General features: G+C 49.3%; 1 protein-coding gene and 1 non-coding gene across 5 annotated transcripts in view; both read right to left on the bottom strand.

Annotated features, from left to right (window-relative positions):
- RECQL (RecQ like helicase) overlaps nt 1–12,329 on the bottom strand; it is a 53,109-nt gene that overhangs the window by 12,760 nt on the left and 28,020 nt on the right. The gene's annotated exons all lie outside the window — the stretch shown is intronic.
- Nucleotides 4,446–4,566, bottom strand: LOC134938745 (U5 spliceosomal RNA). Its single transcript, XR_010181236.1, has one exon. It is a non-coding gene; the product is annotated as a U5 spliceosomal RNA (small nuclear RNA).

Raw genomic sequence — 12,329 nt, 5'->3', positions numbered from 1 at the left:
GACACACGTCTGGCCGAAGCCAGAGCCAACAACATAACCACTTACCACGTGAGATATTTTAAATCCACAGTCTTAAGTGGCTCAAACCAATGTGATTTTAGAAACTCCAAGACCACATTGAGATCCCAAGGTGCCACTGGGGCACAAAAGGAGGCTGAATATGCAGAACTCCCTTGACAAAAGTCTGAACTTCAGGCAGTGAAGCCAGTTCTTTCTGGAAGAAAATTGACAGGGCCGAGATCTGGACTTTAATGGACCCCAATTTGAGGCCCAAAGTCACACCTGCTTGCAGGAAATGTAGGAATCGACCCAGTTGAAATTCCTCCGTTGGGGCCTTCTTGGCCTCACACCAAGCAACATACTTCCGCCAAATGCGGTGATAATGCTTTGCGGTGACATCCTTCCTGGCTTTGATCAGGGTAGGGATGACTTCCTCCGGAATGCCTTTTTCCTTTAGGATCCGGCGTTCAACCGCCATGCCGTCAAACGCAGCCGCGGTAAGTCTTGGAACAGACAGGGTCCCTGCTGCAGCAGGTCTTATCTGAGCGGCAGAGGCCAAGGGTCCTCTGCAAGCATCTCTTGAAGTTCCGAGTACCAAGCTCTTCTTGGCCAATCCGGAGCCACGAGAATAGTTCTCACTCCTCGCCTTCTTATTATTCTCAGTACCTTGGGTATGAGAGGTAGAGGAGGAAACACATAAACCGACTGGTACACCCACGGTGTCACTAGAGCGTCCACAGCGATCGCCTGAGGGTCCCTTGACCTGGCGCAATACCTTTTTAGCTTTTTGTTGAGGCGGGACGCCATCATGTCCACCTGTGGTTTTTCCCAACGGTTTACCAGCATTCGGAAAACTTCTGGATGAAGTCCCCATTCTCCCGGGTGGAGGTCGTGCCTGCTGAGGAAGTCTGCTTCCCAGTTGTCCACTCCCGGAATGAATACTGCTGTCAGTGCTAGCACATGATTCTCTGCCCATCGGAGAATCCTTGTGGCTTCTGCCATTGCCCTCCTGCTTCTTGTGCCGCCCTGTCTGTTTACATGGGCGACCGCCGTGATGTTGTCTGACTGGATCAGCACCGGCCGGTTCTGAAGCAGGGGTCTTGCTTGACTTAGGGCATTGTAAATGGCCCTTAGCTCCAGAATATTTATGTGCAGCGAAATCTCCTGAGCTGACCACAGTCCCTGGAAATTTCTTCCCTGTGTGACTGCCCCCCAGCCCCGAAGACTGGAATCCGTGGTCACCAGGACCCAGTCCTGTATTCCGAATCTGCGGCCCTCTAGTAGATGAGCCCTCTGCAGCCACCACAGCAGCGACACCCTGGTCCTTGCCGACAGGGTTATCCGCTGTTGCATCTGGAGATGGGACCCGGACCATTTGTCCAACAGGTCCCACTGGAAAGTCCTTGCGTGGAACCTTCCGAATGGAATTGCCTCGTACGAGGCTACCATTTTTCCCAGGACTCGCGTGCATTGATGTACCGACACCTGTCCTGGTTTTAGGATGTCTCTGACTAGAGTTGACAACTCCTCTGCTTTTTCCACTGGAAGAAACACTCTTTTCTGGTCTGTATCCAGAATCATTCCCAGGAACAGAAGACGTGTCGTCGGGACCAGCTGTGACTTTGGAATATTGAGAATCCAGCCGTGCTGTTGTAGCACTTCCTGAGAAAGTGCTACCCCCACTACCAACTGTTCCTTGGACCTCGCCTTTATCAGGAGATCGTCCAAGTACGGGATAATTGAAACACCTTTCTTGCGAAGGAGTATCATCATTTCGGCCATTACCTTGGTAAAGACCCTCGGTGCCGTGGATAACCCAAACGGCAGCGTCTGGAACTGATAGTGACAGTCCTGTACCACAAATCTGAGGTACTCCTGGTGAGGAGGATAAATGGGGACATGAAGATACGCATCCTTGATGTCCAGGGAGACCATGTAGTCCCCCTCCTCCAGGCTCGCAATAACCGCCCTGAGCGATTCCATCTTGAACTTGAACCTTTTGATATAAGTGTTCAAGGATTTTAAATTTAAGATGGGTCTCACCGAACCGTCCGGTTTCGGTACCACAAACAGTGTGGAATAGTAACCCTTTCCTTGCTGAAGGAGGGGTACCTTGACAATCACTTGCTGTGAATACAGTTTTTGAATAGCCACCAACACTGCCTCCCTGGCAGAGGGAGTTGCCGGTAAGGCAGATTTTAGGAAACGGCGGGGGGGGGGGGGGGGGGACGTCTCGAATTCCAGCCTGTACCCCTGAAGTACTACTTGAAGGACCCAGGGATCCACCTGCGAGAGAGCCCACTGTGCGCTGAAAATAGGATTTTGGTACTTACCAGGTAAATCCTTTTCTTTGAATCCATAGGGGGCACTGGAGTACTCTTGGGATATGGACGGGCGTAGCCGATCAAAGGCACTGAATATTCAAATTTAGGACTCTCCCCCCCCTCCATATCCCCAAGTACCTCAGTGTACTTTGCCAGTGTTTTTTACTGAGCGAACAGGATATAGAGAGGTTGACAATGGAGAATCCCTATAACATAACGGACAACCACAAAGTTGATCCGTAACCTTATTGTCACTTATTGTCAACTAAACAGTTGACACCTTAACCGATAGAACTTTATAATTTGAGCCAATTGGTGAAAATGTGTTACCATAAGCTCCTTCGAGCTTAATACCACCCAAGTAAAATTTGTTTACTAAGCTCCCTTGAGCTTAAAACAACCCAGGTAAAACTGCTCTGGGTGGGCGTCCAGTGCCCCCTATGGATTCAAAGAAAAGGATTTACCTGGTAAGTACCAAAATCCTATTTTCTTTATCATCCACTAGGGGTCACTGGAGTACTCTTGGGACGTACCAAAGCTTCCCTCGTGGGCGGGAGAGCTGTTTGATACTTGTAACAGTAGGCAGGCCAAAGCTAAATGCTGATGGCGCCACCATTCATAACGTGTAAACGTGCACAAACGTGGTGCACTGAAGGCTATGTAGCCGCGTCATAGACGCTCCACGACCCGCTGGGTCTGACATTCCCACAGAACCTGTGGGATGAACTATTACTGACGTAGGCGATTGTAACTTAGCCTTAAAGTAAGCCTGACTTGTAGTCATTATTATCCAACTGGATAATGTCTGCTGAGAACCTGGCTAACCCCAGTTTGCAGTATCATATAGAACCAACAACGTATTCATATCACGTACTGTAGACCCTCGGTACATATATAAACGCGTTACGCGTGTACCACATTCAGAATTTTAGAATGTGCTGTCCCCACAGGAACCACTATTGGTATATTGATGTGAAGAATACGAAAGCGGATTTCGTCGGAAGATCTGCTTTGTAATGAGAAAACTCAAATACGGTGGCTTGGAATACAAGGCACCCAAATATGAAAACAAAATCCTTGCCGAAGCACCCTTGGCGAAGCCAAGGCTAGAAGAAAAATGTTTTCTAAAGTGAGAAACTTAATACCCATTTGTTGTAAGGGTTCAAAAATATGAAAACTAAGAAATCTGAACCCAACCTCAAATCGCCTGGCGCTGTAGGTGGGATAAATAGAGTCTGAACTTTGGTGACACCTTGTAGAAAGATGTTTACAGACGTAAATAGAGGCAAACGCTTTGAAAATAAGTTTACCACACAGATACCTGCACTCTTAGTGCAGATGAACGCAGTTTTCCATCCCATCCCGTTTAACAGAATACGGGTACTTGAAGTATGATGTTGGAAACTTCCGAGGTTTACAACCTATGTAAGCACACGAAATTTTTTAATTATGAGCTGCCTTAAGCGGCTTACTATTTCGTAACATGGTTGGTATAACCGATACTGTAATTCTCTATTTTTTAAGAGAGCGGTCTGAACCCTCACCCCGTCAACCGCAGCTGCGGTACATAGATAATAGGTACATAGGTAACTATGGGTAAAAGAACGTTCCGTGATGTAACAGGTTGGCCGTATTATGAGCGGGCCAAGATCGTGTGCAAGTATTACTTGAAAATTCGAGAAGCAAACTTCTCCGAAACCCATGAGATACCACCAGTATGACTGTGACGAACTGTCTTCTGATCCGTTTTGGCAACGAAGAGAGAAGCGGAAAATGGTGGAGCCAGATACACGATGCTGAATGACCCCATGAATGTGATGTACACATACTGAGCTTTTGTAAATGTGGCGAGATGCCATTATGTATACTTGGGGTAACCGCCTTCTGTGGACTCACATATGAAACACCTCTGGATTTAATGTCCAGTTTTGAAGATCCAAACCCTGACGGGTGAGATCGTTTGTCTAACAAATGTCCACTCACGGATTGATGTCTTGACATTTTCACATAATGGCGTTCTGAGCCATTGAAGATTTGAGTTACCTGCCGCATTGCCATGCGGCTTCTTGGTTTTCACTGGTTGTTGTGTATGCAACTGCCGTTGCTTTGTTTGACTGCTTAAGGCCAGCGTGAGCCAGGCATGAAAAAAACAAAATTACATGAAACTCACGGTTGTTCCTGCCCACAGAAATCTTTAGTAAAAAGCGAAAGATTTATTCGTTCTGAAGAGAACCCAGAGTCTATCCCTGGTCAGACTGAAAACGAATCATTTATTGCATTGTAAAATGCACAGAGTTCTAGGACATTTATCTATTGCATTGTAAAATGCACAGAGTTCTAGGACATTTATTGACAGCAATCTGTCGTGTTTTAGAACCTTTGCGTTGATTTTAATTACAAATCCTGACTCTCTGTGACTGTCGTCCAGAGTATACGCACCCTTGTCCCTCTGTGAGAAACGCGATTGAAAACACATCTTTATTCTTAATAAGTGAATACACCAATGTACCGCTAATGTGCGTGTACCTTTGTTCTTGCTGGTGTAGTAGGTAAAAGTCTTTGATTTACCGTATTTATAATCTTACCTAGGAATTGACATCGTTTAAACCGACTTAGATGTGATTGTTTTCGAACTTAATCTGCTACCGCAGTATACCTTAGTAGCGCAAGATAGAGGAACTTTGTTGATACATAGTTCTTATGTGAGATGAGCTATCATTTCAACATCACTTTGGTAAATACCGGAAGCGATAAGCAACGGAAGAAATGAACTGGTTAATGGTTGTGGCGATTTGCAAACGCTAGAATGATGAATAAACCGGACTGGGTAAATACGCATTGTGAAGATCAAATGCAATTATACAATTGTGTGGCTCCAATAAGCAAAAACTAACTGCAGAAAAACCATTTTCTAACTGTAGTAAATGACTTGCTGATTGATATTACAACGGAGCTGTTTGATTTTGCTCAAACAGAGGGGAATAAGTAACTTTGACTCTGTTGGCGTACTATTGCCTGGTTTATAAACCAGCAAAGACTAAATGACAACCTGCCAAACCGTTCGACAGAAGCAGTTTTGTACTCTAAGCTGTAAATAGCTGAGACATATATGAGTTGAAGTCATGAAACCTCGCAAATGTAACATGAAAAGACGCACTTCCACAATTGTAAAAGAGGTCATCAAACCACTGGCTTGCTGACTGTAACGTCCTGTCGTTACATTTCTTATAAAGGAATAAAACGCCGTTACAAGTATACTGTATGCGCTAATGGCAGAATATCCTAAAGGGATAAAATGCCGTTACAAGTATATCAAATTTAGGAGCAAACAAGCTCTGGCCTCGTCGCGCTTAACTAGCGACAATGAAAATAACCGGCTTTAGCAGAAGCTTTACCGATATACTCTGCAGCTTCTTCTAACCGTGATCGGTATGGTTTCATACATAGATTCTAGTGACCCAAATGTATCTGGGGTTTTTATAATGTTTGACAGAAACGCATATACCAATGGCGGATCGCGTCCTTTTGGAAACGATTATGTATGGTTGTCCAAAACCCCGCACTATCTGAGTGCTGGACTAATGTACCCTTCTCACTTGTAGTTATCGGTGTGAGATTTGACATAGAATCGTGCATTAAATTATAAGACCAGTGAAATAAACACTCTGGTACCCAAAGGAAAATTGTCACTTTGGAAAGATTGTCTTTTGTTAGCGCTGGCGGAGTTATTCCGAGACTCCGATTACCGCTGTTTTAATTTGAATTGCCAATGTTAACATTTTTAGTCTGCACTAGAGCCTTATTCGCTATGTAGACAGACATCATAATAGGCAACAGACAGACACTTGCACGACTTAATAAAGTTATTATATGGCATATATATCTATATATCTATGTTATTGCTGAACAGCATATTTATTAGGAAACTAAAGTGTTCTTTATGTGAAAAGCAGTTCACATGGGCATGAAACCCGAACCAAATTCCTACTAACACCCCTGCGCCTTCTGGTGGCTTAAAGATGTAGGGCAGGAATGTTCTAGAATTATCCTGCACTAAAACTTCCCACTAACACCCCTGCGCCTCCTTGTGGAGTAGAGGTGTATGGGCGGTGTTCTGGAATTATAACTGGAAAACCAGCAATGATTAAAATGGCCGTCATGCCATGCTTTCCCAGAAAATCACAGTACAGGTTACCTGCTGCAGTTGTAATATAGGCTTAATAGCCTATTATACAGTTACTATGCTTAATAGCCTATTATACAGTGATAACCGAGGTGTCGGATACAGTAAAATATATGCAATTAGTCAATTAATATGAACACTGCCTGCAGTGTATGTTATTATCTTGCAGCCTTATCCAAAAATAACAGAAAACATGGTTAAACTTGCAATAGGTTATCCACTGGTAACCTATTGCCAGCCAAAGCCTCATATATATATTATATATATATACAAAGTGTTTACACATATAATCACAGTTTATACTGATATTATAGACAGTTTTGGCAGCCAAAGCTTCATTATATATTATATATATAAACTTGCTGAAACATATAATACACCGTACACAGCTACATTGTTAAAGTGCTGCGCTGCTTGTGTATTTTGCACCCATGCAGCCTTTGCTGCTGCTATGGGTATTATTCCCCCTCCCCCCTGCATCCCCATGTTACCTGCAGCGTACGGGGATCGGGTGCAGGGAGAGCAGGAGAGCCTGAATCTAGCGCCGGGGAGCCGTCCGGCAGCTGCTTCCTACAGCAGTACACAGTTTCCCTGTGTCTGCGGGTGTCTCTGTGGAAGAGTGGCCGGCGTCCTTTAATGACGTGCGGCCGCTGTTTAGTACAGGGGAGTCTCGGCGGCGTGTAGCGGTGCCGGGCCATCAGATCAGTGAGAGCGGCCGGCGTCTGAGTGACGTGCGGCCGCTCTGCTTTAGGTCAGCGCACGGAGAGTCTCGGCGGCGATTAGCGGTGCCGGGCCATCAGCGCAGTGAGAGCGGCCGGCGTCTCAGTGACGTGCGGCCGCTCTGCGCGTATAATGTGAGGAGAACCTGTAAAGCTCTCATTCTCACCAACTATCAGGTGGAACTTCATATATAAGAAGTGCTCCTTACTACTTCAGCGGGACCCGTCAGCGGCGCCAGCTTCTGTATAGTATAACACACACAGCAGTGCGGCAGCGTGAGCTGACCGCCCTGACACACATACCTTGTTTTCCTGGCTGTGACGAGCTTCTCTCTGTAAGCTACGTTTCAGCCTCCAGCTTCTCTCCTCGTCTTCCAGCTCTTTGTCTCATCCTGGCTGTAACGGATCTTCTTGCTGTAAGCTCCGTTCAGCTTGCAGGAGACAGTGGCTGCCTGTGGCTGTGAGGGTGCTCTTTGTGAGGACCGACACGCCATGCGCTTGCTTATAGCGCCTGTGGCTGTGAGGGTGCTCTTTGTGAGGACCGACACGCCATACGCTGCCTTGCAGCGGCACCATCCCGGACCCAAGTTTTTCCAGAAACTGGGACGGGAAGTGTAAAAATTAAAAATAAAAATAAAAATCTTCTGAAAAGTGGCCATTGCCACAAGCCGATGATCATGCTGTGAGCACCGAAAAAACACTGGCAAAGTACACTGAGGTACTTGGGGATATGGAGGGGGGGGGAGAGTCCTAAATTTGAATATTCAGTGCCTTTGATCGGCTACGCCCGTCCATATCCCAAGAGTACTCCAGTGACCCCTAGTGGATGATAAAGAAATTTTTGAGACGGGCCCCCACCGTACCCGGGTCCACCTGAGCAGCCCCAGCGTCATGCTGTGGACTTACCGGACGCAGGGGAGGACTTCTGCTCCTGGGAACTAGCTGTGTGTTGCAGCTTTTTTCCTCTACCTTTGCCTCTCGGCAGAAAGGAGGAGCCTCTAGCCCTCTTGCTTTTCTGGGGCCGAAAGGACTGTACCTGATAATACGGTGCTTTCTTTTGCTGTGGGGCAGCCTGTGGCAAAAAAGTCGATTTCCCAGCAGTAGCTGTGGACACGAGGTCCGAAAGACCATCCCCAAACAGTTCCACCCCCTTATAGGGCAAAACTTCCATGTGCCGCTTTGAGTCGGCATCACCTGACCATTGCCTAGTCCATAACCCCCGTCTGGCGGCAATGGACATAGCGCTTACTCTTGATGCCAGCCGGCAAATATCCCTCTGTGCATCACGCATGTATAAGACTGCGTCTTTTATATGCTCAAGCGTCAGCAAAATATTGTCCCTATCCATGGTATCAATATTATCCAAAAGGGAATCTGACCACGCAGCAGCAGCACTGCACATCCAAGCTGATGCAATCGCTGGTCGCAATATAATGCCCGTGTGTGTATATATAGCTTTTAGGGTAGCTTCCTGCTTTCTATCAGCAGGTTCCTTCAGGGTGGCCGTATCCGGAGACGGTAGTGCCACCTTCTTTGACAAGCGTGTCAGCGCCTTGTCTACCCTAGGGGGTGTTTCCCAACGTGACCTATCCTCTAGCGGGAAAGGGTACGCTGCCAATAATCGTTTTGAAATTATCAATTTCTTATCGGGGGAAGTCCACGCTTCCTCACACACCTCATTTAATTCCTCAGATGCAGGAAAAACTACAGGTAGTTTTTTCTCACCAAACATAATACCCTTTTTTGTGGTACCTGGGGTATTATCAGAAATGTGTAAAACATTTTTCATTGCCTCAATCATGTAACGGGTGGACCTATTGGAGGGTACACTAGTCTCATCACCGTCGACACTGGAGTCGGTATCCGTGTCGACGTCTGTATCTGTCACCTGAGGTAGCGGGCGTTTTAAAGCCCCTGATGACATTTGAGACGCTGGAACAGGCACAAGCTGTGTAGCCGGCTGTCCTATGTCGTCAAACCTTTTGTGTAAGGAGTTGACACTTTCACGCAATTCCTTCCATAAGTCCAGCCACACCGGTGTCGACCCCTCAGGGGGTGACATCACATTCACAGGCATTTGCTCCGCCTCCACATCATTTTCCTCCTCATACATGTCGACACAGCAGTACCGACACACAGCAGACACACAGGGAATGCTCTCACAGAGGACAGGACCCCACAAAGCCCTTTGGGGAGACAGAGGGAGAGTATGCCAGCACACACCAGAGCGCTATATATCACAGGGATATCACCTATAGAAGAGTGTTTTCCCCTTATAGCTGCATAAAAACGTTATACTGCGCCTAATTTGTGCCCCCCCTCTCTTTTTTACCCTTTTCTGTAGTGCAGGACTGCAGGGGAGAGCCAGGGAGCTTCCTTCCAGCGGAGCTGTGAGTGAAAAATGGCGCCAGTGTGCTGAGGGAGAAGGCCCCGCCCCTTTTTCGGCGGGCTTTCTCCCGCTATTTTAATGTATCTGGCAGGGGTTAATATACACCTATATAGCCCCTGGGGCTATATATGGTGTTAGTTTGCCAGCCAAGGTGTAAATATTGCTGCTCAGGGCGCCCCCCCCCAGCGCCCTGCACCCATCAGTGACCGCAGTGTGTGGTGTGCATGAGGAGCAATGGCGCACAGCTGCAGTGCTGTGCGCTACCTTGGAGAAGACAGAAGTCTTCAGCCACCGATTTTCTGGACCACCTTCTTGCTTCTGGCTCTGTAAGGGGGACGGCGGCGCGGCTCCGGGAACGGACGACGAGGTCGGGTCCTGTGTTCGATCCCTCTGGAGCTAATGGTGTCCAGTAGCCTAAGAAGCCCAAGCTACCACCACTTAGGTAGGTTCGCTTCTTCTCCCCTTAGTCCCTCGATGCAGTGAGCCTGTTGCCAGCAGGTCTCACTGAAAATAAAAAACCTAACAAACACTTTCTTTCTAGGAGCTCAGGAGAGCCCCTAGTGTGCATCCAGCTCAGCCGGGCACAGAAATCTAACTGAGGCTTGGAGGAGGGTCATAGGGGGAGGAGCCAGTGCACACCAGGTAGTCCTAAATCTTTCTTAGAGTGCCCAGTCTCCTGCGGAGCCCGTCTATTCCCCATGGTCCTTACGGAGTCCCCAGCATCCACTAGGACATTAGAGAAAAAGGGGTGACAACACCCGCCCTGTATGTAGAGTACTGCTAATTCAGTAAGCTCCGCTGGTTGCCCAAAATGGCGGGCAGCCGGGGGGAAAAATCAATATGGCAGGGTGAAGATATGTGGGACGTGAACCCAGGTCTGTGTTATTATAATAAATGTCGGTGGAGCTTGTAGTTCCATCTTATTGTAAATATTCAGTGAGCCTAACTGTGCCCTGATAAAGAGCAGTAGTGAGTTGACTCCATATACTATAAACAGGGGACTCCGTGTTGAATTAACAGCACTAGTCCCCCTGACAAAGGGGCACTGACCTGTGTGTTAGGTTAAGCCCCCCTCGACGGCGCTAGTTGATTATATCCCCCGGTAGGGAGGGGATAGATAGAAGGGGGGCTGTAGGGAGGGGATAGAGAGACGCAGGGCGGCAGGGAGGGGATAGAGAGACGCGGGGCGGTAGGGAGGGGATAGAGACGCGGGGCGGCTGGGAGGGGATATAGAGATGCGGGGCGGTAGGGAGGGGATATAGAGACGCGGGGCGGTAGGGAGGGGATAGAGAGACGCGGGGCGGTAGGGAGGGGATAGAGAGACGCGGGGCGGCAGGGAGGGGATAGAGAGACGCGGAGCGGTAGGGAGGGGATAGAGAGAGACGCGAGGCGGTAGGGAGGGGATAGAGAGACGTGGGGCGGTAGGGAGGGGATAGAGAGACGCGGGGCGGTAGGGAGGGGATAGAGAGACGCGGGGCGGTAGGGAGGGGATATAGAGACGTGGGGCGGTAGGGAGGGGATATAGAGACGTGGGGCGGTAGGGAGGGGATAGAGAGACGCGGAGCGGTAGGGAGGGGATAGAGAGACGCGGGGCGGTAGGGAGGGGATATAGAGACGTGGGGCGGTAGGGAGGGGATAGAGAGACGCGGGCGGTAGGGAGGGGAGAGACGCGGGGCGGTAGGGAGGGGAGAGACGCGGGGCGGTAGGGAGGGGATAGAGAGACGCGGGGCGGCAGGGAGGGGATATAGAGACGCGGGGCGGTAGGGAGGGGATAGAGAGAGACGCGAGGCGGTAGGGAGGGGATATAGAGACGTGGGGCGGTAGGGAGGGGATAGAGAGACGCGGAGCGGTAGGGAGGGGATAGAGAGACGCGGGGTGGTAGGGAGGGGATAGAGAGACGCGGGTCGGCAGGGAGGGTCCCCAGTGAGGAAGCTGATGAAGAGAGGGGGGAAAGTAGTGGAGGGGGAGGGCACCAGAAGAGGAGACTTGTGTAAAGTGGCGAGCAGACATAGAAACAGTGGGTAGGATGGCCGGAGGGACTCACCGTTGGGGCTGTGGGCGGCTGCTGCAGGCTGGTAAACAGTACAGTGTCCAGAGGCGTCACTGGGTCAGCATTTCAGCATTACTGTTACACACATCCACACATCCCCTCTCCCCCCCCCCCCCCCCCCGCGGCCGAAAAGGGTGTGTGGCCTGCTGTGAAAGGGGCGTGGCCTCGCGGGTCTGTTCTCTCTCGCTCCGGGGGTGTTTCCAGCTTGCCTGTAGATGCTGGCAGCCCCCGGAGACTGGAGAGTGTGTGCCGGCTGTGTGACAGGAGGAGAGTGCTGCAGGAGATGACGTCACTGTAGCACTCGCCTCCTGTCACAGCAGGAGAGCCGACAGCGGGATTTGTGCGGAGGCGGGTCTGTGTACACGGCGCAGGGAAGGCTATGAGAGCCTTCTCCTGCGCCACCCGTCCCTCCTAATGTGTATGCCGGGGGCGGCATCAGCCGTTGTTGTTGGGCCGGCGCCGCGGCCGGGGAATCGGAGCTGCTGATGAGTGGTGGGAGGGGAGAGAGAGAGATGAACAGGCAGCAGGAGCAGAGACTTGCTGACTCCGCCCACCGCTGAGACTCCACCCAGCGTTATGGGCACAGAGTCACAGATTTAGACAAATATATAGGAGATATATATATATTTTAAAACAAAAAGTAACCTTTTTTTTGCGCTATACC

Source organism: Pseudophryne corroboree, chromosome 6 (assembly GCF_028390025.1).
Source record: "Pseudophryne corroboree isolate aPseCor3 chromosome 6, aPseCor3.hap2, whole genome shotgun sequence".
NCBI lineage: Eukaryota > Metazoa > Chordata > Amphibia > Anura > Myobatrachidae > Pseudophryne > Pseudophryne corroboree.
This window is presented reverse-complemented; position numbering and strand designations above follow the sequence as displayed.